The 25,459-nt window shown below is 45.6% G+C and overlaps 1 protein-coding gene across 12 annotated transcripts in view; it reads left to right on the forward strand.

The window, feature by feature from the left end:
* Positions 1–305: 305 nt before the first annotated feature.
* The window catches only part of CHD2 (chromodomain helicase DNA binding protein 2), a 96,916-nt gene continuing 71,762 nt past the window's right edge, over positions 306–25,459 (forward strand). For 3 of the 12 annotated variants that reach the window (XM_040569957.1, XM_040569973.1, XM_040569971.1), the window contains exons 1-3: positions 9,053–9,291; positions 11,207–11,427; positions 20,004–20,083. The gene's annotated coding sequence lies outside the window, so the exon portion shown is untranslated. Of the gene's footprint in view, positions 485–2,787; positions 3,207–4,335; positions 4,534–8,077; positions 8,437–8,992; positions 9,292–10,486; positions 10,948–11,206; positions 11,428–16,860; positions 17,144–20,003; positions 20,084–25,459 lie in introns of those variants that run through there. The other 9 variants (XM_040569965.1, XM_040569962.1, XM_040569964.1 and 6 more) reach the window with 9 other exon arrangements.

Consider the following 25,459-nt stretch of genomic DNA (forward strand, 5'->3'; position numbering starts at 1 on the left):
GAGGATGCATGGTTTCACATGGCCCTTCTGCCAGCCACTGACCCCAGCGGGCTCTTCCCAGATGTAACTGAGCCCAAGCAGCCAGGGCATGTAGGTCACCGCTAGTGCTCCCACCCTGCCATACCCCTCTGGTTGTCACCAGAGCCCACAATCACTGAGAAGGTGACAGAGCTGCTGGTGAGACGTGGCCTCCACGTGTGTCTGCCCACAGCTTGCGCTCACACTTCCCTGCCCCCGGGTGCTTTGACTCGTGTGTCTCCTTTCTCTCCATCCGTGTTTGAATCGGATGTGGGGGGATCGCCAACATTCAAATGCCACAGATCGACTGATGCCGTTCTGCACAGCAGAGACATTTGCTTGTCGCCTCCGATCAGCACCATGACACCTTTGTGGAGAAGGTGCTGCAGCAAAAAGGGACGGAGAGTGACGTGGCCAGAGGACAGCAGCAGCTCGAGCAGAAGGGAAGCCTTTCAGGGTGACAACGGTGAGTAAAGGGCTTGGCAGCTGTGGGAAGTGGCTTCTAAGGAGGAGGTCTGGCACCTCATCTTCTGATTGCGTGTCTGGCAGGCAAGACGCAGCTATTGTTTGACCTGGGGGATGATGTGATTTGATTGTCCTTTTAGAAATAAATTAGGAAGCGGCTAATGCCAATTTTTAAGTGTCAGAACAACACAAGCTTCCTAGCACTCTCCAAAGTGCTGCCAGAAGGTTGTTCTCAAAGGAATTAATTTTGTCTAATTAAATATCTCCATAGAGCTCTCCAAATATCAAACCAAAACATCAACACGCAGCACTTTGCAGACTAATAGGAATCACACTGGAGCCTGACATTGTGAGCTGATGGGTTGACAGATGGAGCTGATGGTCGTGATGGAGGAGTGAGAAGACACACCTCCCTTTCCACCTCTGCCCCAAACAACTCGCTTCATCCCTTCTCAGTTCACCCAACTGTAAAATGCCTAGAAAATACTTCCTATGGCATGGATTTCCCCAGAGGGAAGCTGGTTGTGGTCACGGAGCAGTAAGGAAAAGGCTTTGAGTGAGTCAAGAGCTTTGTGGTTTTGGATGAGGTTCAGATGAGCAGGGGCAGGAACCCTGCTGGGAAGTGGAGGATTATGTCTCTCTCTGCACTACAGCAAGGTGTTACTCATTGCTTGTAAACCCGGAGCATTCGGGTCTGCCAGTGAGCTCCCAAGGCTGACTCCCAAATCTCTCGGTTTCACTGCACGTTGCAGACCAGAGCACTGAGCTGCAGCCTGGAGCCCAGAGGCATCCAGAGAGTCCTGCCCTGGAGCATCCTCCCCTCAGAATGAAAGGAAGTGAAAAATAGCAAAGTCCTCAAAAAGTATAAATAGCCAGTTGAAATTTCGGGTGCAGCCAATCTCTGCTGCATGCTACTTGTTATGATACAGCTGTTAGGTGTAGGCTCAATTATTTCTCAAACTGTTTTGAGAAGTCCACTGGCTTTACCTGTAATGAGCATTTACCTTATTTATAAGAGACACTCCTACATAGTGCAAGTGCTGGGTGAGATTCAGTGTGGCAGCCTCCTGCACACCTAATGCTTTTGGAAAGTCCTCCCTGGGCCAGCTGCTGCAGTTTACAGTGCAAACATGGTGCTGTAGCACAGCACTGGAGCATCTGCCTGCCAGAAGGGAGGATCTCACCCTGCTAAAAGCTGTCAGAATACCGATTACCTTGCAGCAGACAATAAAATGATTCTAGGGCTTTGGAGGGGCTTTTTTAGTGAAGTGACAGATGCTCAGATGAATTGTTCGTATGCCAGATGATTTCTATTGACAGGAATAATCCTGCTGTGATAAAAAAAAAAAAAATCAAAAAATGAGCTTTTGTTTTGTAAAGCCACTGCGAATAATATGATGGGAACAAAATATCGATGCTCCATATCTATATCCATTTATAATTTTGAATTTATAACGTCTCATGCTACCAGTGGCCTAATCCCCACAAATGATGGCTTTTAGCAACAAGTCTCTCAGGGGTGGATAGGGGCTAAAGACAATTTTTAACAGGAGGGGGAGCTCTCTCTGCACCAACTGTTGGGGAAACACTGCTTGCTTCAGGCACAACGTCGGGGAAAAAGCGATGCTCACCATTTTGTTCCTTTGTCTGTGTTCTCACGTGTTTGCAAGAATTTCACGGGCTATTTAACTGCAGTGATTTAGCTTTATATATATATATTATATAAATATATCAGTGCTATATGAATCTAATGAGAAGAGAAGCTGTAGGATTTGTTTCTTTGACTTAGGTTTGTATACATACAAATTAAGGCCTTCTTTTTCTGAACACAAGGACTCAGAAATTCGGGGCAATTTCCTTGCTCGGAGCAAGGGCCTTGCTGAGTTTCTCAGCACTGCGCCCCATAACTTGTTCAGGCTGCGCTGGAGCACCCTGATTTCTCACTTGAAGCAGTATTGCTTCTTACTTTCACTCCCTTTTGACCTAAAACAAAACACCATCCGCCCAGACACACACACCAGCGCCCCAGCAAAGCCCCCACCGCTCGAGGGGCATGAATCAAAGGAGAAGCAAAGGGATTCCTTCTTTCTCTGGCAACTTCTATTGAATTTCTAGATTATTGTTATTATTACTGTCGTTGTTATTACTCCCTGATGCCCAGGGTTTTGCAGTGGGCCCCAAGCAGGGCCGGGGCCGTGCGGCCGGCAGGTGGCAGCCGCTCGTTGCCAGCGGCGCCGGGGCCGGGGCTGGGGCCGGGGCTGGGGCCGGGGCTCGGGGCCCGGGACCGGGGCAGGGCTCGGGGCAAGGCCGTGGCTCGGGGCGGCCTCCGCGGGGTGCTGGGGCCTGCCCCAGGCCTGCGGCCTCCCCGCCGCTGCCCGGCCAAGGCAGGTTTTTCGTTTTATTTGCTGGGAAATTTTGCGCTGTTTTCACGCTGTCTGCTTGGATAGCAGGCGTGGTTTAACTCTCCTGGCCGGTAAAGCACCGAGCAAGTGCTGTGTGGGGTTCTGGGCCCCTCAGTTCAAGAAGGGCATGGAGGCCCTGGACCGTGTCCAGAGAAAGCCTACGAAGCTGGTGAAGGGCCTGGAGCACAAGTCCTGTGAGGAGCGTCTGAGGGAGCTGGGGGTGTTTATTCTGGAGAAGAGAAGGCTCAGGGCAGACCTCGTTGCTCTCTGCAACTCCCTGAAAGGAAGGTGTGGGGAGCTGGGGTCAGCCTCTTCTCGCAGGTAACCAGTGATAGGACTGAGGGAATGGCCTCAAGTTGCACCAGGGGAGGTTCAGGTTGGAAATGAGGAGACATTTCTTCTCAGAAAGAGCGGTCAGGCATTGGGACGGGATGCCCAGGGAGGCGGTGGAGTCACCGTCCCTGGGGGTGTTCAAGGAAGGGTTGGGCCTGGTGCTTGGGGACATGGCTTAGTGACAGTGGTGGTAGGGGGATGGTTGGACCAGATGACCTTGGGGGTCTTTTCCAACCTCAATGACTCTATGATTAGCAGCCCTTTCATTTGACTTCCCAATCACTTTTTTTTTTCTTCCCCTCTCTGCAAAAGTCCTCTCTTAACTCATACCGGAGAATTACTTTCCGATTTCCTGCAGTGGACAAAGCAGTGCTGGCACAGACGTGTTTTCTCTTTGCACGCTGTGTTGGGTTTGGTCGGGTTACAGCTGTGACCTGTAGCTCTATATACACCGTCCCTGGGGGTGTTCAAGGAAAGGTTGGACATGGTGCTTAGGGAAATGGTTTAGTGGGTAATGTTGGTGGTAGGGGGACGGTTAGACCAGCTGATCTTGGAGGTCTTTTCCAACCCTAATGATTCTATGATTCTAGATATTAGATATTTTGCCCTATTGTGGTAGGCACTAGACAGGAATCGCAGCCAGACAAGCAGTTCTTTTTTTCTCTTCTGCAAGGGCTAGATCTTTGGATCAGAACAGGAGGGATTTAGGTCTGTTGGTATCAATCTGATTAAGAATACAAAACAGTTTTCATTATTTCATTTTTTGTTACTGTTGTTTCTTCTCTCTGTTGGGATATTCTCAGGCATTAGGAAATTGTGCAACCCAGATGACTTTAACACATAATTAAACAACTCATGATTGCAACAACCTTTGGAGTCGTCTTGTGACTGCCTGCTAAAATACTTTTACTCACTGATGATAGAATATTTCTGTATTTAAACAAGAAATACTGTGATAGAAAGCTAAGATGTATGCTTAGTGTGATGAACAGATAAAGGAAACCACAAGGTTTGTTTCTTAGCCTAGGAGAGCCATGTTCAGCTCTCAGCTTTGACCACACAAATTCCTACTGGAGTAGTGACATTTTAAGACTAATTTAATCTCTGTGTATTTCAGTTACTTCCATGAGGCACCCAGAGGATCTCAGTATTTCACCCTGACAACAGGACTGAGATGTGGACCCACTTGTGCAAACCTCCCTGGGCCGATGAGGGATCTAGGGATGGAACAGAGAGGCCCCGGACCCACCATGAAGAAGGAAATGGTGCCAGGACCACATATTCACCAGTTCTTGGCAAACCCCTCCCAGGAGAGGTCAGTACAACCACTTCAGATCCAGTTTCTAAACATGCATGTGCAAAACCGGTGTTTACATACAAAGGTGGGATGGTCAGGAGACACCAAAAGTGTTCTCATGGACCAGGCCCCAAACATATGTCGGGTATCACTGCACCAAGTGACTGCCTTTCTCTTTAATGGTAGCTTTAACAGAAGCTAGAACAGCAGGGATTACAGTTGATTCAACTCTCACAGCTGGTGAGTGGGCTCATCAGGTGCATATTTAACAGGAATAAATTCTAGTGCTGAGCCGCTCCATAGCATTAAAGTCCCCCAGAAACCCAGTGTTCTCAGAGCAGTGTTTTAATCTTTAGCCTACCCTTGGTATTTACATTCATTTCTTCATGAAAGATTTTGCATTTACCCAGTGTAATGTGTCGGTGCAATGTGCCCAGGGTGGAAGGGCTGTGCCGAGCAGAGGCAGCCCCGGTGCCACCGCTGCTGGCATTTATCGGCACAGCTGTGCCAACAGAAGGACACAGGGCGAAGGCTGCGGTGGCAACGTCTGAGCCGGCCTGCTGAGGGACCTCCCCAGCTTCTAATGCCCATGGGATGAAGAGCAACAGCCAAAATACCAGTTACCCCCTTCCGAGTGCTCTCAGGGCTGCTAGATTGGCATTACACGTGCTCTGGAAGGCAACATGCATATTCTAGCACATTCCCCCACATTTACACATAAAGCAGACAACCGGGACGTTGTTTTCTCCACGAGCAGGAAGTAAAGCCCAGTTTCCTGCAAATCCGTATCCTATGTTACTGGACTCCACCGCAATAATCCCAGCTCCCTCCCCACGCCTCACACCCACGCTAGGCAGGCGGTACGTGCCGCGATTAAGCGCGCACTAATTGGCGATGAAAGCGCATGTGCATGCTGGGGGGGCAGCGGGACGGCAGATGGCACGCTCGCAGCCTCCCCACCCACAGCTCGAGTGCATGGAGGTCGGGGGGAAGGGGTTTGGGGGAGACGGGCAGAAACTTCTGTTGGGTTCACGCACCCTTCGGATGGGGTTGGGGTCGGAACTCAAAGCGTTGCAGGGAGGCACTGCCAGATGGTGCGGCACAGCGTCTCCATGGGAAAGCAGGACGGCAGGGCTGAGCTGAGCCGAGCCGCTTGCTGTCTCATGTGATTTCATAAAATCTCCACCTTCTGCATCTCCCAAACATCCTCCCCAAGTCTGCAGCTGCAGGTGTCGGCACAGCAAACAAGCTCCTGGTGACTGCAGGCTGCAGCACTCTCCGTTTTTGGCCTTTTCTGGGCTAACACAGAAATACAGGCTGGAGATAGAAAACGTATAAATACGGAAGCCAGAAATGGGGAAATCTCTTTGAGCGAAAGAGCTGTGAGGATCCCTCCTAAAGTTCCTCTTGCAGTTTCTGTATGTCTTTGTGCCCTCCTAGGTGGTCAAAGTTTACTCTGGCATTAAGGAAATACAGAACGGGCTGTGGGCACTTTCTCCTCCCCTGCTGATTTTGCAGGCTTAGGAGAGAGCTGGAACAGGAGCCGTGGCACCGCAGGGCTGCCTGGCAGCATATTACAAAGAGCCAGCCTGAAGCTGCAGCCAGACAAACATCTCACGTGGGTGCTGGCGCCAGGAGCAGCCCTGCCATCCTCCAGCACCCTGCCTGCCTGCCTGGGGCCAGCACCTGACCTGGCTGAAAACCCTTGGTGTCATTGCCACCCAGATCTGTCCCCTGGCCCAGCACCCCACGTGGCCACACAAACTCCAGTGCCAGCTCCCTCTCAGCAGCCTCACGGGTCTGTACCCAATTAAAGTGACTATTAACTATGGCTCTTATTAGTAAGATTGACAACAGCAACTTTTAATCACGCGCTTGGCTTGCGGAAGAGGTGGAGGAGGGAAAGGCTCACTTCTCCATTTACCACGGATATGCATTTGAAAAAGCAACTAAAAAAATTCCCTGTGAGTAATTTGAGTTGAGTGCAGTGCAGCTGGATTTTAAAATTCAAGATTTAGGCATGGGAGAGACAAAATATATTTTAGCTCCCCGCTTTCTCTCCCCAGCCAGATGAATTTTGGCGAGGATCAGGTTTAGTTGGGATAGTTTTCCATACTGGTTCTTGTATTCCTGCCAGAACTGAATTTTTACATCCCATTTACAATGGCGGGGGGGAAGTGGAAGCGCTGACATGGCTTCACCCCCACAGCATCGCTGCTGCGGACGAACAGGGATCTGGCCTTGGCGGCTTACCCAGGGGCTCTACAGAAAGCCTCTTTGGAAATAACTGACTGCTCTAAAAATAAGCTCAAGGAGAGCAAGCTGCTTCGCACCGAGCGGCTGGCAGAATTTCTGCCGGCTCTGCTGGAGTCCCAGGATACCGTCCAGGGCTTCTCCAGCATCGCTGCCGTGGGACAGGGTTAATGGCTCGAGATGTGGTGGGAATTGCTGGGTGTGATTTAGTAACGCCTTTATCTGATGCATGAGGCACATGAAAGAGAAAGGAAAAACCAGCTAAGCCCGAACAGCGCAGCTTGGCCAAGGGTGGAGTGGATCAGAGCGCAGAGACCAAATCCGTCTGATCTGCGCCGTGTCCTTCTGTCCCTGTGCTGATCCCCGGGAGTCTCTGGCTGTGCTCTCCGAGGGCGCTGCCCTTCCCTCGCCTCCCGTTGAGTTGCTCGTTGTGCCACAAACCGCACGGCGAGCTGTTGGCGGAGCAAACCCGCTGCAGGTGTGGGCTGCAACCGTTCTGCTCGGCAAAGGGCACCCGGGGTGCCCGGATCCAGGACGGGTGGCACTGCAGAAAATAAGCCTGCATTTAACAACAAGTGAAAAGCCCTCCTTCAGCTGGGGGCAACAGCATTATCTTGATTTTTGAAGAAACCGAGTCCAAACCTGACCTTTGAGCAAAGCTGAACCTGGTTGTTTGCGGCTGGGAAAATTGCAGAAATCAGGAAGTGCTGAGGCTTGCTGAAGCAGAAGCTCTTGTTCAAACCGCAACACCTAAAGGGGAATTTAAGGGAGCCTGGGGCTTTTTACAAGAATTTGATCTTTTACATAATGAGGGAGGTGTGAGAGGGCCCCAGAACACTGGAAACGCAAGGGATGGCATTCTCCATGTGGGAGGCAGAGCCTCATGGGAGAGCATTGTGGGCTTCCCAAGAGCTGGGAAAATGAATTCAAAATACATATTTAAATGGATTTCTACAGTTTGGAAGAGTGCAGGGGTTACTTGAAAAGCAGTCCATGACCATGAGATGCTTTAAACTCAAAACACAATAAGGTGAAAGCCCGCAGGTAGCTGTGCCCGCAGGTAGCACCAAGGCCCTGGCACGTGCGGCCCATCCCCTGGAGCGACGCGCAGCCTGGCTGCAGGAGATGTGGTTATCTAGGGGAGATCACTGCCTGCACTTACCCTTTCCCCTGTGACAAGCGCCCACTATGTGGAAACCCAAATTGATCAGCAAAGTTAAAAAAACAATAATAAAGCTGTGACACATCTGCATTCAGCTCCATCATGTGTGGTTACTGGACTCACACCCTTTGGCTTTTTTTCCCTCAGACAACAGCTTCAGGAGCCCAGCAGAAAGCGCCAGCAGCTCCCTCCAGCCAGTTTCTCCCAAGCAGAGGCTGCTACGGAGACTGGTTCACATGGCTACCGGCTTGCTCCAGCCTCGGATGCCTGCATGTAGGTCCCTTCTGAACCCAAAATGAGCTTTCGCCTGCAGTGCACATTTGTGGTTCTTCCAGGAGGACTTTGCAGTAGCATTATACACTGCTGAAGGGTTTCATTTCATTTCTCTGTACAGCTTGTAAAAGGCTTCTTGGAAACGAGAGATCTTTGCATTTTACTTGAGTTCGCTTATCTGCCAGAGGCTGTTTCAAGTTACTCTTTCCAAGCCATATTAAATGAATCCTGAGGTAAGAAGGAGGCAGCAACATACAAGTACTCTCTATCCTTGTTTAGAAGTCACCGCTTCTAATTATGTTCTCTCCTTATAAGCATTAATATCAAGGACTACAAAATGAGGTCAACCTCTATTAAATGTAATGACTTTCCCTGTGGAGTTTGCGATGAAAGCAGCTTCACAGCGAAGGTTTCCATTTGGGGGAGGGAAGTTTCTGTTACAAGAGTCCCCTAACTCTGTGCAGCGGCTTCATTTTTCACGTGTTGGTTGCAACAAAATGCAAAGATTTAGACAGACTTTAGTCAGAGCAAAACAGATAGGAGAAAACAAATTAAAACATGAAGACTAGGAACAGCAGAAGACCAAAATACAGGGTGCTGCAGGTCTGGCACACAACACCTTAAACTGCAGGCAGCTCCAGAGGAGCAGAAAGACCACCTGCATCTTTGAACAAAACCAGGGCCCTCATGAGCTGCAGCTGCATGCAGTGAGGAAAAAAAAATAAAAAATAAAAAAAATAATAAAAAAGGTTATAGCATGAGAAGCAGGTTTGCTTCGTTTCCCTATAGATAACAGGGAATTCCCTGTGGTTGGTTCCCTGTAGGTGCCCCCAGCAAGCAGGCAGTGTGCTCTGTTCCTTGTGAAATGAAACTTGTCATGGGTACAGGAGCTAATTTTGAAATGCGGAAAGAGTACTGGCTGCCTGACAGCACCGTGACCCTCCTGGTAGGCAAGTGCTGTCCTGTTCCAGTGGTAAGTCAGACGCTGGAAGTCTGCAGATACTCGTGCAGCAACAGTGCGCTAGCTGAAATGGGGCGTGCAGTGCTGTTACAGCTATTTGCATGGCTCTTGGGTTTGGCGTTTTAAGGTAGGCAGACATGTTGCTGTCTTAAGGAATCAGCTCTTTTTCACTTGAAACTGGAGGTAAAGGCGGCCGTGATTTTTAAAACTAGCTGTTGCCCCTGATAAAAGCCTCACGACTGGTGAAGTAAGCCTGCTCTTTCTGTAAAGGCATCTTTTCTTCCTGCAGCCTTGCAGGCAGGTTTCCCAGGCGGGCAGTTGTTAAAACACTCTGCCTGCCAAGAACGAAAGGGGTTATTTTGGCTTCAGCTCCTGACCACTGTTAAATGCACCGTGCTCAGGTCGCCATCTCTAAGGCTGTGCTGAAAGCAGCTTTACAGCGTCCACCCCCTGCCTCTGGCTGCTCGGCCCCCCTGCTGCTGTTCAGCTCTCTGCTTTACATTTCTACCACCGCGGCTTGTAGAAATATCATGCGAGCGCCATCCGCCTTTATTAACACCCCAGCGTGCCGCTGACGCACTGCAGAGCAGCCTTCCCTGCGAAAGGAGATTCTCGCCCTTTAAGAAAAAGCCCGCAGTAATTTTCCATCGCCCTGCTCGCTCTTGCCTACGTGGCAAGAATTGTTTGCGGAGGCCGGAGCGTCACGGGCGAGGCGCAAGCACCGATCCTGCTGCCGTTGCCTGGGTGCCGGCAGCCTCCCGGGAGCACCTTTGTTCCCCGGACGGGATTGGGATTCTGTCCTCGTGCTGTGGGCAGGCAACAAACACTGCCTTCCTGAAGCAGCCTTGCAGAATTGGGATTTCAAAACGTCATGAGCCTCCCCAAAACTTAATATGTTTGTAGTTATCACCTGCGATGACTTCTCTGACTTTGCAGAAGGAAATGTTTTATTAAAATGAGGTCCTATTGTTTGTTTGCCATTGCAATAGTTCCTTCTTCAAGGCAGCACGTTGAATCATGGAGAAATAGTGCCAGCAAAACCTTCTAACCCCCCTCCCTCCCCCCCGTGCACTTCTGTTGTTTCCATTTAATAAATGAAATGGGTATTTGCTGTTTTGCAGCCTGCTAAACAGATTTGCTGGGCAGCCTCTGGAGTGCTGCTAGGCGAGTCCCTGCTGCAGTCTGTGGAGGGTTGTGGGAAATGCTTGAAATATTTGAAATGCTGCTGGCAAAATCTGCAGCAGCATGGAGGATGGGGTTTGCATGCTTTCTCTGCTTGCTGACGTGAGGCTCCAAGTACAGCACACAGTGTTAGTGCGACAGGCATTGTCATGATGTCTTAGGGATAATTTGGTGTGAGCACTGATCCTTCCATTAATAGCACAGCTCTGTTCCTCCATTAGCTGCCTGTGTTGCCAAGGTCTCTCGCTACACCAGCAGCCAAACCCACACTGCTGAGCAAGCAAGCCTTCCCCATTAGTTAACGCTGCCATTTTCTTTCTGCAGCACCTCCAGCTGCGCTTGGGAGGTGGCCCCAGGAATATTTCCCTACTTTCAGCCTGTCTTCTTCCTCCTCTTCATCCCTGCAGCCACCCAGAAGCACGGCCAACTAACCTTGCCATTTGGGTACCTCCATAGCCCTCCCTGCATCCCCAGGGGGAAGGAAGATTGGAGCGGGGCATGTTTATCAGCATGCTATCTCCAACCTGGAACATGCTTGTCTTTCATCAGTGATGTCTGCCTTGTATGTGGGGAATGACCGAGCAGATAGATGGTCAGGACAGTGAGTTTCCATATCCCTAGGTCAATCTTTCCCCTATGGGTAACGTGATGGCTAGAAACAGCACCTTATCCTTCTGTGCTGCTTGGCTCCCTTTGCTCAGTTAACTTTTTGACACGTCTCATCTGTCTTTAGATTATGAAAAGCATTAACTACTGCCTTTTAGCACTTTTATAAAACCTTGGTATCTAACAAAAGACGTGTTTGGCTTTTGTAAAGTAATTGTTAATGGCAGCTCTTTTCCTTTTCATTGTATTTTCAGACATGAAAAGCAGGAGGTCTGAACTCTTGAATTTTCCAAGAAGGCGAACTAATGCAGGAGGGCCCCTTTCTGAAGCAGGTTTGGCCCTGTTCTCTCTGCTCCAGTGCACCGCCAACCTCTGCTGGACTTTGCTCTGGATTTGCTCGGCACAATAAAATGTGGAGGATCAGGTCTGCCAGGAGCAGGGTTCGCCTCTGTTGTTGGAGCAGTTAGGAATGTGGGTGAGTCACTGCGTTGTCTGAGGAATGAAACCTTAGATCCTGGTTTCTTAAGACTTTGTTTGCTTTCAGAACTGTAGTGATTTTCAGAGTAGCTCACGCTGCTGAGGCTTCTCTGCATCTTAGTCGTAACATCAGCCTTCATATTTTGTATTTCCTTACCTTACATAGATGGGAATACCCATTTCTTCATGTGCTCAGAAATCCAGAGGATCCAGTAAGCTGACAAGGTCAGAGCATACAAAACCACTCAGCTCTGCCCACCCTTCTCTGAAGCAGAGCCTGGGTGCTGTCAGTCCTGCTAACTTCTGTCCCCAGCAGTCAAGGCTCGTTTTCTGTACAGCTACTGCAGCAAAAACTGTTCAGGATTCTTCTACAGCAATGTCACTAATTCAAATAGTGGCAATTTCCACATATAAAATTAGAATGGTATTTGAGGGTGATTTGTTTCAGGAAGGCAAGCAAAGCAAAGGAGGAGAAAATGTGTAGGAAAGAGGCACAACTAAACAGCAGTTTTCCAACTTTTCTAGCTTTCAACTGTTTAATTAAGCTTAGGGACCTATGGCCATCTTGTAAATGAACTATCTGATTTCAAAGGTTTTTAATACCTCAAAAGATACTATTGCCTTTGAAATTAAGGCTCTTACTTTATGTGGATGGTTCAGTATGAATTTAGGCTCTTATTCTTTGTTTGCAAATTGAAAAATGGCGATATTAAAAAAAATTCTTCATACATAACTTGTGTCATTTTCCTTTGTGGGAATTTGATATCTAAAACTGACCATTCCTATTTATATAATAGGTACTTAACCTATTTTTTGTTGTTGTTGATTTGTTATTTATACTTTATGATTCTAGTCTACCAGTTATTTCCAAATACTCAGTATTTACATTTATTCAACAGCAAGCATGGACTCATGTGACTGTGTAATTATATCAAAATGAATTCGTGTCCTTTTGTTGCAAAATGTTGTAGGGCTACAGTTACGGTTTGAATGCATGACAAGCTCTGAGCATTGAGATTACAAGAAAAACTATCTGCAAAATCCTACAGATTAAGGTCATGTATGAGATATTTAATTCTCCCTCCTGTGAGGTTTGTTTGCAAGATATAGTCAGCTCCCACTGACTTCTTGAAATGAGATAGCTTGAAAAATTGACCAGATTCTGTCAAATTTGCTTTACTGCTAGAAGGGCTGGAGGTGTTGAAGAAATAAGAAACTGTGAGGAAAGGAAGAAGCAGGGACCAGGAGGGTCAAAATCCCTGCTGGCTAGCAGCTTGACAGTGAGGGAAATCACCAAGATGCCTCTTTTTTTTTTTTTTTTTCTCCTGTTCCTCCCCCCTGAAGAATTTGATCCACTGTAGAATTAACTATATCAGAAGGTGTAGCTCTTCTTCGTCTTTGTTACTGTGCTCGTGGCAGTGTTTTTGGGGCCAGGACTGAGGCTCCATAGTGCCAGAATCTGCATCCTTGCAAGTAAGAGGTGCGATGTGAGAACAGGAAATGTGAAGAGCCAAATGTGGGCGATGGGGGAAGCACCTTGGTCCTGTGGAAATTCAGTTGTAGTCTTCTCCACCAGAGACAGAGATACTATCGGTCCACAGCTGCATGGAGGAAGGTGGCAGCAGCTGTGTAATAGTGCAGCATGTGCTTTTCTCCCCCAGTTTGCTTTTATCTACATTTGGCCAACATTTGGATGTTTCCCTCCAGTCCATGCAGCAGAGGGTAGCACTGGGCTCATAAACTTAGAGAAAGTATTTTTCCTTTTGGCATGTAAATGTAACACCTTTGAAAGGTGCCAAATTAATATCCCTCTAGCTTGTAGATTTTGCATGGTGGCCCAAAGAGGCGATTTGCAGTGCACCATGTGCTGCTGTGCTTGCTTGCCTCCTCTTACATCTTGAGACAAGATGCCGCAAAGCCCTGGCTTGTTGTAAGGTAAAATTGGGATTCCTCTCTGTGGGCCAGCCAGTGCCCAAGGCACTGAACACTCCTGCTCATCTCTGAATCTGCCAGGAGCTGAATTTCTCTCTCTTTTTTTTTTTTTTTTTTTAAAGAGGTGACCATGTATTTTCTGCTTGAAGCTGCTCTAAGATCACCAGTTCTTGTTCTGATAAGCCATAGAAGTCATTCCCACTGGGTGACTTTCAAGTAACTGATTTTGGCATACAAATGGGGCATATCCTTTTGGAGAGCAAGCCATCATGTCTTTATTAGTTAAATATCAATCAGCTGCACACATTCCCTCTTGGAAATAACCTGTGGCCGTAACAGTTTCATCCTGCTGGAGACATTATTAGTCTCTCCCATTCTTCATGATGCCTGTAACTAGGGCATCACTGCTGCCTGACTGCATGTCCCGGGGGAGCCTGGTGGTGTTTGTGCAAATGTGATTGGGCTGCAAAAGGGGTGGAGAAATGCAGTTCTCTGCACAGGATATATTTAGTGAATGCAGCTGTAGGAGGCAACAGGAACAAGAGAGCTCTTGTACTGCCAGGGCTCTGACAGCTCACAAGCCTAAATCTGCTATTTGCTTTGCAATATATTCCCCCCCCCCCCCCCCCCCCCCGTGTTTATTTGAATGTAGATTTGCACTTTAATGTAGCCAGAAATCTCCCCAGAGCTTAGAAATGAGATATCACGGTGCCAACCCTGCAAGCTCCTTCCCCGTGCACTTGTACCCTTTCCTGGGAGGGGCAAGGAGTGAGATTTGACCTCATTTTCTCCATGAGAGAGGCTGGTGTTGTAGGAATAGGTCTGTACGCTGTACCTCTTGCTTGGGCTGGAAGCAGCCCTGCAGCGCTAGGATGGCCTCTCCAGGAGCCTGCTTTCCATACCTTAGAGCACTTCAGCATGCCGTATAAACACTGCTGGTCTTCCTGGCTTCCCTGACAGTCTGATCCGATATTCTTTTGTACGTCATGGAATACAAAGAGAGCACAAAAATAGGTCTGCTGACCCGGCGGGTCAAGTGGGAGCCTGCTGCTGTTGCTCTGAGTTGTGTTCAAGCTTGCCCCTGGAAGAAAGGGCTGAGGCTGGGAATTCCCCCTGCATCCTATTTCCCCACCTCATGCAGCAGCTCGCAGCAAGCCATGAGCCACTTTGCCTCAGGCGTTAAATTTATGACAGTCTGCAGAATAGAGAAATAACTTTTTTTTTTTTTTTTCCCTAATGCAGTTAAGGGGTGAGAAAATAAGATGGTTGCAGGGAGGTCTCAAGCATGTCTCTGTGTCTGGGCACAGCCTGGGGATTATGAAAACACTTATGTTAAGGGGGGAACGGGTTGTGCTATCACTCTCCTAGTTTTTTGAGTGTACAGAGGTGTTTTTCTGCCTGGGGAGGCTGCATAGGAAAAGCACTGCTTCCACCATGGGACGGCACAGATCTGAAAATGCACCCAGCCTTTACCAGAACTGGGCCGCACACAAGCTGTGGATGCTGCTGTCCCAGCTCTGTACTCTCTGCCCTACTCTGATACATCCCGAGGGAGTTTCAGCGGTCAGTCTGTACCCTGGAGGTATTTAACAAAGCGCAGAAAAATCCGTCTGTGAAGAGCTGAGCGGGACGCTGGGGGTCTCTCACCTCACCGAGCCCGCGCCTGAGAGGCTCGAGTTTCGCAGCAGCGAAGCAGTTAACCCCAGGACTAATTGGCTCCGAGAGCTCCAGTTTTTTTTACAACAGATTACTGTCAGGCCGGGGGGAGCAGCTCCCTTCCCCCATCATCGCAAAAACACGCACTACAGCGAGAAACCCAACACCGCACGGCGGTGCCGCGGCGCGGGGCTTGCCGGCCGAGCGCCTGCCTTCGCCTTCTGTGCCGGGGAGGAGGGGAGGGCGCTGGGCATAGGCCGCGGATTTATCGGCTCTGCAGCCCCGGCATCGCGCCGTGGTTGGAAATGCTGGGGCGACGGAGGATTTGGGGTGTCCCCCGACAGCCTGAGCCGCTGCAGGAGGGTGTGGAAGGCTGCCCCCTCCACCAGAAGCAAAGCGGCTCTGTGGGTCGCATGAGGGATTTGTGGAGCGTTCTGACAGCATCTGCAGCCCCTGAGGGACTGAGTGTAAAGAGAGAAAAATGATAGAAAAACGAAGAAAAAAAAAAAAAGGGGTGTGTGTGGCTTCCTGGGGGGGATGCTGAGCGCCTTTCTAGGCGTCTATCAGCAGAGCCGCCGCCATTTTGTGAAGCGGCAGTGGTGCGGCAGGAGGAGCCATGTTGTGGCTGCGGGAGCTGGTTGTCGTCTTGGTTTTAAACAAGAGATTCACTCCTCCTTCACCCTCCCTCAGTCTAGAGGCTTTCAGTTTTAAACTTCAGATAATTAAAAAGAAGAAGAAGAAAAAAAAAGCGGTTAGAGTGCAGAGTACTCCCCGGGGGGAATCAGTGTGCAACTGAAACCGAGTCTCTCGAGGAGGCTGCAAAAACTGTAATGTGCTGAAAATGTCACCAAGTTCATAGTTACAACAACCAGAGTGACGGGGCATCTGTGCACCCAGTATGGTGGGGCCGTAGCAGACGTGTCCAGGGAAAATGAAGTATTTTAGTTGAAACTGAGGTGTGTTTTTAAGCAGAGTATTGGGCTGTGGTAGGAGAGGATAGCTGATGCATACAAAATGTTGGTGCTTTTTGTCATGGCTTCCAGGTATTAAGTTTTGATCTAAAAGACTAGCTCTAGTGCTGCAGAACTGCTCATTTGATCAAGAGAATAAATATACTGATTTTGCGAGGAATGCAGCCAGACTGAATCTCTCTCAGTATACAATCCTTAGAGCAAAAACAGCATTTCTGTCATGAGTCCTCAGTGTTGGAGTTTACTTTCTCCACTCCTGGATCTTTCCCTTTCAAAGTGCATTATATGGCTTGTTTGTTTAATGAGGCTCTGGGAGAGAGAGCATTAATGCTGGCATTTGGGAATACAGGAGAGATTGTTGCATTTGATTTTTGGTTTTGTGTCATTGTTTTCTGGTTTCAGAGTCAGGAAAAGCTGCTCATTTATTTTTCATGCAGCTGTATTTTTATCTTGGCTTCCTAAGGAGGCAGGGCTCATGAAACTGCTGTTGGAGGCCTTCAGCTTTTGATCTGATGCTCGGTTTCCAACAAATTTCAGTTCAGTTTGGGGGAAGCTGTGGGTTATAGAGACAAACAAGTGCTTCCAATGAAGAAGTACAAAATGAGTGCAAGGGCTCACTTGTGTGCCGTTCTTGCTGACCAGGCTGTCAGTATCGATGTGCCGGTTGTCAGGTCAGTGATGCATAGCCCAGAAATACCCCAGCCCATGGCACATTTCATCCAGCCCTGCTCAGGAGATGGGGTGGAGAGCTGGGGCTGCCAGGGAGGGGAAAGGACCCAAATACAGTGCCAGGATTTCAGAAAGCTTTAGTCACAAAGAAAAGCAGGATTCAGTCAGATTTCTCCATGTTAACTGCAGTTTAGTTTTTCAAGGTGTCCGATCCCCTCTCTGGCTCTAAAGGAGTGTCTCCTTTCAAGCCAGTCATCCGTGAAGAATTCTCTGAGGCAGTGGTTCCTTCATATCAGAAGAACAATGGAAAGAGGCCTTTTTGCCACCTCAAGATCATTATTTTCTTGATTACACTTTTATACTCTGCTGGGTATACATTAAATCCACAGGTCAAGCATACCCTGAATGCAGTGTACACTGATCGCCAGGAGTGAATACAGTATGGAGCTCTAGTACAAAGTTCATGTACATCTTTGGTTTGTTTTTGTAAGACTCTGCATTTTAATAATAATATAAAGCATAAAATAGTATTCATCTATAAAAATTACTTTTCCAGCACATAGTAATATGCCTTTCTGAACCTCTCAGTTAGGTTGCATTTTCTCCTGATCTTAATTACATTTTAACATCAATTGAGTAGACTTTCTGCATATAAATAATTGATCTTCAACTTCATTTTTGGTTCCAATTCTCATTATCTTTGTGTGTATATAGAAAAATAAAGATAATCCTTTATTAATCTTTTAAACAGAACAGATTTCATTCATGCAGCGAAAGTACCGTCTCTGAATATTCCTTATCAGCACCTGATATGCTAGCTAGCAGTGAAATATTTTAATAATTGAGTTTAAGAAAAAAGTCAGTTATTAAACTCAGTATTTCAGTTTTGCTTGTGTTATGATTCTAAATTTTTCAAGCATTTTACTTTATTTCCTACACATATGGACTCATGTTCCCCATACATTTTCTCCCCAAAGTGTTGTGGAGACTTGTTTATCTTATGTACTAGGTCAGAGTGTTCAAATGTACTGTTTAATACCAGTAACGTGAATGGCTTGTGTTACAAGAAAACTGTAGATAGTTTTCCTAATTAAACGCATTTTATTTGGACCAATTCACTTCTACTTAACAGTCTGACGTTTGGTCTCTGGATAATCAATATTCGGTTTCATGAGAAGGTTTTAGAAGTATGCTAAAGGAGATGAATAAAAGGTGAAACAGCTAGCATAATTTAGTTTTTAGTATTCCTTTTTCCATTATTAATAAAAATAGGTAAGAAAAATAAACGCTGAGGAGAACACAAAGAATAATGATGCAGTTGTACGTACATGTGTGAAAGGATATGCTCACTCTTACGCAAAATTCACAGATTTCATTCCTAAATTCACTTCATATGCTTCCAGATCCTTAGGACAACATTCCATTTAGACACACCAAGAAAAAACTGGAGTGATTTTACTGACCTTAATGACTCAGAGCTGAATTAAAGGCACAGATGCATAACTTAAGGCCTGTATATTTGGAGTATCTTAGCTTTTATTATTAAATTAAGTGTTTCTAAAATGAGACATGCTTGTAGAGAGACTTAATAACTTCTTGTTGAATCTACAATTAAATCTTGAAGAAAATAAGTGATCTTTTGGGCATGGAAAGTCTGATCCAGGTCTTCTGCTGGGTGAAATCACAATGAAAGTTGTGATCAGGTTTTTCAGACAGTGACCAAGCACTGTGGATGTCTGACCCAAGATATTTGTGTTCACGCTTCTGCCCTAATTATTCAAAAAGGCACTGGCCCCATTCTGCAGCAGTATTGTACTGACAGTGTTTTCTTGGGCTGATCATGTTCTATCACCAATCATGTTTTTGGGCTGATCATGTTCTATCACCAGTTAGCCTTCTAATACTCATCTTTGAGTAAATATTAAAAAACAACAACAACAACAACAACAAAACTGTGAATGAATGTGAATGAAAGCTGAGACAAGATTATCACCATTGATGGCTCGGTCAGAGAGAGTATTTGTTTCAGCATGCAAATCTGTTGCCTGCAATAATTAAAGCTGCTAATTCTCAATGGACGACATGCCTGACATGCAAAAAACTTCTCGAGTCCCCAGCCTGATGAGTGCTCCTGGCTGGATAAAGCGCTGGCAGGAGCCAGTGTATAGTGAATCGACTTTAGGAAGAAAATAAACCTCATTGGTAAGATCAGTCTGACACAGAAGCTATTTCTGGGAAGGTGACATTCTAATCCAAGCATGTCTCTGCTATAGTATCGCTACATCAAAAATTGATTTGATTCCACATCTAACAAGTGTTGACAGATATAAAGAAGTTTGTTTGGAGCTACAAATATAAGAGTTCTTCTCTTTTATGTATACAGTCCATTACAGAAGGGTGATTCAGTACTTTGTCACGCTGGCTGTCTATACAATTAAAAAAGTATATGCTTGTTGTAAGCTTTCAGCGAAAAGCACAGTTCTTTTTCACTGCATGTGGCAATTTTCTGAATAATGCATCATTTTGTCAACTATTATACAGCAATCAATAAAGTGCCCTATGGAGCTACCTGTACACAACAGAAGAGAATGAAGATTGTTATGGAAACAGGCCATTACTAAATTGTTCAACTTGCTTGAAATAAAAATTCCAGTTCTGTATTTCATTTTCAGAGGCCTGGGTTGTTTCTCTCTTCATTCTAGTGTAGTTGTAATTCATCTTGTTCAATTTGAGTGAAATTTATCACGTTTGCAAGGCTAGCATGAAGCCCCAATGCCTCCAGAGCTCCAAAGAGATTTACTAAGAAGGAATGCTTGCTTTTTCATTATGTTTGTCATCTAAACTTTCCTAAGTCTCGCTTCACTAGAATCCAAATTGAGATTTAATGGAAGATAAAAATTACAGCTTATAATTGTTTTTCCCCTTGACTTTGACGTGTAAACACATATTTGTGCTAAGTCTATTTTCCCTTTTCTCATCATATTTCTTAAACACTTAAGCAATCAAGCATTACTGGCTCACATTTGAAGAAAATAAATTTGAAGGACGGACAGATGAACGATTTTGGAAAGTGAGCTTTAAATCTGCACAGGGAATGAATCATCCTAGAGTTTCATTTTTTTTGAGTTTTAAAATACATTTCTACTTTTACTGTCTAGAATTTCTGAAATGTATTTTTCCCAGCAACATTTAAATTCCAAATTTTCTGAAGAGTTCGCTTAAAAACTATAAAATGTTTTCTTCTCATACCAATTGTATAATATCTTGAAAAATAGAGAATGATATCTTTATTTTGAAGCGTGAGGTTGGGCATGGCTCTCTTAATCTTGCCAATGTTTTTTTTCAGACTCTAGATAAAATGATGACCATTTCCCAGCTCAGCAGAACACTTCTATCACTCCACAGACCATACACACAGCCAGAATGGTAAGAAAAAGAACACTGCTTGTAGTTTCCAACTTTTAAACATATTTTAAACCCTATCAATATGTCTAATCTTTGCATGTTTCCAGTCCTGCAAGTTTCCAAACCCACAAACTGCATTAGTACAGAGAAGTTAGAGTACGTAACTCAAATTATACAACTTGCCTTCCGTGTGGTAGCTATTGGTATTAAAGTTCCTGGGAAGGTCCATGTTGTTTTCTTGTTTGCTTTCAAAGGTGATGTCACTAATAAGCAAAGTTGCATCAGTTTTTTTCATGTAAAGACTATTGTTAGCACTTCTATAAATTCTAGTGTCTGACTAGGTACAGGCAAAATGGCCAATCAGTTTTTCTTTTTTTCTAACATGTCCCAGTCTTCTTCTAAAACTTTCCCAAGCCAAGAAGAATAGTTTAATAGTTACCCTAGGAACTGAACTTGACAAACTAGATCATTCTATGTAGGTAGCCAAGGTTAAAAAAGGTGTAAAGAAATAGATTTGTTGTTCCAAGCTCCAGTGTCTTATTTTAAGAGGCAGTTAAACATACTACACAGTTACCCAAATTCTCTGTTTTAATCAGTCTAGAGGTTTAAAATATCAAAATCAAAATAAGGGCTGATGTATCATTCACACTTTTCTTATACCTCTACAACTGCCATTTAAAGCAATAGTTAAATGTTAGATGTTGACAAAATACAGCAAAAGTACCTTGACTGAGGTGGTTACTATTTCTTATGGTTAAGATGGCAACAGGGGCTAACTTGAAGATGATCTGTAATAAAAGCAACAAACTTGAAATTTCAGAGCTCCTTAAAAAAGTGGTCCTTAAAAAAGTGGTCTTGATTTCTCAAGAAAAATGTATGTATATTCCTTTGTTAGTATAAAGCATAATAATGAGTCCTGTCCTTTTTTTTTTTTTTTTTTTTTTTTTTTTGCCTTATTGTATACACGAATTTATGCAAAACTGAAGTAATGAGCTGGGTAGGTTGTTCAGGAGGTCCTGGATCTAAAATCTGAGCCCAGGCCACTAGATCATGTGTGCAGAAACAATACCATTTGTCTGAGGCATTATGACCAACAAGTTAAAAATTTGCTTAGGAAAGAAGACTAAATCCCTCAAAATATATGGGTTCCATTTCTTACTTCCCTTATGACTTATACTTTTATTGATAACTTGCTTTTCTTTGAAAACATGAGTAAGAAAAGCTGGATCTTGGTTAAAATAGCTTGGATTTGGGATAAACTGCAAAAACACTGGAGTTTGGCTTAGCAGACTGAAAGATTTTTTTCTTTACCATATGCTTATGACACTGATGAGAATTTGTTTCTAATTATTCCTGGTAATAAGTCTTTTTCTTGCTGCTCACAGGGTTCATCATTCTAAATATGTGCACCATAAAAGTGCTGGCAAAACGGCCATATTAACATAATCTTGGTTTTCAGTGTTAAATCATAGAAACAAAAAGGGCGTATGCAAAAGTTCTCTGTGTGTAGATGTGTTTGCAATTATTCATTACAGGCTGGAACAAAAGTCTGGGCTTGAATTCCAGTTCCAGACCCAGAGAAAATGAATAGCATGAGCTGATTTCTAGAATTGTTACCATTCTTGGTGCTGTTGTTACTGATTGCCTTGTGACAGTAGCAAAAATCTTTAGCTAGGATCAATGTAACATAATAATCTTTACAGTCACATAGAGAAGTTGGTTCCATGCCTGGAAGAACTTTGTCTTTATTTACATTTCTGTCTGTTGACATCACTCTGTGTCAAAGTTTAGTCAAATCAATATTAGCCGCTATGGAAAGTCCACAAAAGAAAGCAGCAGGGGCATAGCTATAGTTGCACAGCCTCTTTGTGCACGCTGCTCCGAAATCACAGGTTTTCAGAAGTGTGATAGAGGGTAATTTGTATCTGCTTGGACAATTACTGTGATTTTAGTAGTGAATTATTGAGGAAGGAAACAGAAGAAAAAAAAAGCAGATTGTTTATTTGTTTGCTTTAGTACATATTTCATGTTACGTACAAAAATACAAAAATAATACATAGCAATAGACTTAATTTGGGACAAAGCAACAATTTCTGTGAACGCCCTGCCTGGAAGAATTGAAATGCCTACCACAAAATATCTTGCTGTATTCAAAGGACATTTGTTATCCTGTTTGCATATTCTCTGTTAAAATAATCCAAACTATTCTGTTTGGTTTGGGGCCTAGAAAATTGTTACTGATTTCTCCTGGAAAATGTTAATTTTGGTTGAAGGAAAGTTTTGTGAAACGGCGCATCTCCCAGTCTTGTTCAGACTCCTGTTCTCCACTTCAAAAGGCAGATACAACGCTTAATCTTTTAGTTGAATATTGCTGTCAAATCTCTGGCCTTTCCATTATGTTTGTGGCTCCAAAGAACATGTAACGTATCTTAAAGAACCAGCTTTCTCACCGACCTCTTGGTATCCTCTGTTTCAGGGGGCATGTTGGGGCAGGCAGGGACACTGCCCTGAGAAATTACAGTGTGTATTTGCATATTGTCCCAAAGGGATAATAACAGTCCTCGTGGAAGCTGGGGAGGAGGAAGAAAGGTTGTAGAAGAAAACAGTTTGGGTGGGTACTAGAAAGTGAAGTTGTGTGCCTATATTGGGAATTCTAGCAGTTCTGATGCAGTCTCAGAGAACATTTCCCGAATTAGTAATGGAAACATTAAGTTGTCTCATTATCTGACAAGTGGTTCATAAAACATGGCTGAAGTATTTAGGTTTAATGATACACAAAGCAAGAAAAAAAAGAAAGCGTTGTTTAAAACAGAAAGAATACTCTGTATGGAGGAAATTGCATTTGCACAGAAATTCTGGATTTGGAGGGAAAAAACTGGTGTAACCACAAAGGCCGTAGGAGCAAGAATTCGGTGTTTATACATAGCTGACCATGGGAGATAAAAGTGTGAAAAAGGAGACTAGCACTCTCCTATTTCATTAGGAAAAAAAAGAATGCAAACAGATAGACCATCACTGGTGTGTGAACGGCAAATTTGTCTGATGAGTGTTGTGACTGGTGAGAGTGACCATACTCACATTCACGTACATGTAACTCACTTGAAGCCAAGAAATAGAAGAGGTGATGGATAGCTCTTTTGAAAGCTCTTTTGAAACTTAGGCCTCGGTGGCCAGGAAGCAAAAGAGCAGCATGGACTATATTTAATTAGGATATTAGACTTCCAGTAATTTTTTTGTTACATGTAATAGCAATGCAGTAAGTCACTTTAAAAACATTTCTGTCGGTAAAGGTACATGAAGTATAAATAGAAATGATCTATTAGTCTGGTGGTGTTAGAGAAGATCAGATAAGGGTTTGAGCCTACAGGTTAGGTCTTGTTCAGTTATAACCTTAAACTATTCTGGCTAGAACCACGCTATTCTTACAAAGCGCAATTATGTCTTGAGTGTTTGATCTCTTTTATCCTTTCATGTGCCTATCGCAAGTGATCAAACTTTATGTTTTTCTAGAAATGTATTCTGGGGAAGAAACAACAGAAAGACTGAGAGTAGTGCATTGAACTTCAAGTCTTTATCTTTGCTGTGAAGTCATACCTTCAATGTTGGGTGAAAATGCCTGCATAAGTAGCAGTGCTTTTGCTGTGCCCTACTTTTATCTAGCCTCATCTTGGTTGCCCTTCCCCTCTCTTCATTGTTAGCGTTTTTCTAAGGAGCACAAGCAGCACCTGTGTTTTGTGTGTGCCAACACCTTTGCATACAGTTACACATGGGTAGTTCCACTGAGAGCAAGAGGATTAGCTTTTAGTTTGCAAGAGTCTGAATAGAGATGAAGTTGCAGAACAGGCTCCCTGCGCTTAGTATTCTCCATAGACCAGAACTTCAATTCTTCTTGTTGTGGAAAAAATGTAAAAGGCCTTTTGCTCTCTTCCAATGAGAGGCATATCTGCTGGTTTGCCCCACCATTACCTCCTTGGCTGGAGGCTTCCAGACTGTGGTACCCATATCACTGTGCAGGCCACCAACATCACTTCTTGAAGACTGCCACCGCTGTATCACCACTGTCTGTAAGCCAGCAGCTTTGTGCATTCCTACCATACAGTGTGTCCCCAGCTATCCTACACTGAGAGGTCTGCTTTTCTCTGTATTTTGTGGAGAAATACGTCTCAGCTCAAAGTCATTTATCCTCAGGAACATTACTAAATGATTCTTTCCAGCTGACCAGATACTTCTGGCTTTTCCAGGACCCTGGTTCAGGAGATTGCTGCTGAAGTCCAGTTGCACGATTTCAAGTGCCCAGACTAGCTCCTGAGACTTCTCCCAATCTTTTTAAAGACTGTTGATTGAATTGCTGCCGTACCAACCCACATTATTAGATAAAAAAGGAAGAATGGGCCATCGTCCTCTCTGCTTTTAATGGAGTAAGCTGTGCAAATGAGAGGAGAAATGCATGCTTATCACTCAAAGTGACTGCTGAAGCATGTAAATACTAATTGTGTCATCCAGTCATGTTAGCTGGGTGTGCCTCTTGCAGAGGAACATCCTCACAGAGCCACTGTGGATGGGCATCTGTCACTAGCCCAGAACACGCGGAATGCCCCCATCGTGCAGCTATCTGGTTTCCATGGCAGTAGTCAAAATAGGAGCGCGTGTCCTGGCGAGGTTGGCATCGGAGCCAGTTTCTATGGCGTTGGCTAAAAAAAGCGCGATAACCGTGTTGTGTCTGGTGTCTGAGGCGTTTGGCGGAGGTGCTGACGAGGTGGTGGCTGGTGGCAGGCAGGTGATGGGGCTGGGCCTGGCCGGCGCCTGGTGTGTGTGTCATGTCGTGTGTATATATGTCACGTCACATATTTAATATATAGTATATATATGTACATATATTTGTGTATATATGTACATATATGTGTGTATATGTGTGTATATATGTATATAACATGTATATATATGTGTATACATGTATATAACACGTATATATATGTGTATATAAGACGTATAACGCCCTGTCAGGGCTGAGAGAGAACAGAGGCGGCTTTGTGAGGGACGGCGGCGGGGCTGTGACAGGACCGGGCCGCTGACGCCGGGCCCGGTCTCGGAGCGGGGTTCGCGGAGCCCCGGCGGGGGCGGGGCGGGGCTGGGGATGCCCCGGCCAGGTGGGGCCCGGGGCGGGCGCTCGGAGCTAGCTCGGAGCCAGTTCCCGCCGCCCCCTGAGGGGCGGCCTGGGCGGGAGCGGGGAGGCGGGCGGGAGCCAATGGGGAGCGGCCTGCGCCGCTCACGGCTCGCTCGGATTCGTCGGCGGCCGCTGAGAGGCAGGGCGGGCGGCCAATGGCGGGCGGCGGCCACCGCGCGCGCGAGGGGGGCCCCGGGCCGTGTGTGTGCCGGGAGGGGGAGGTCTGAGGAGGG

The sequence above is a fragment of the Cygnus olor genome, chromosome 11 (assembly GCF_009769625.2).
Source record: "Cygnus olor isolate bCygOlo1 chromosome 11, bCygOlo1.pri.v2, whole genome shotgun sequence".
In the NCBI taxonomy this organism is placed as follows: Eukaryota; Metazoa; Chordata; class Aves; order Anseriformes; family Anatidae; genus Cygnus; species Cygnus olor.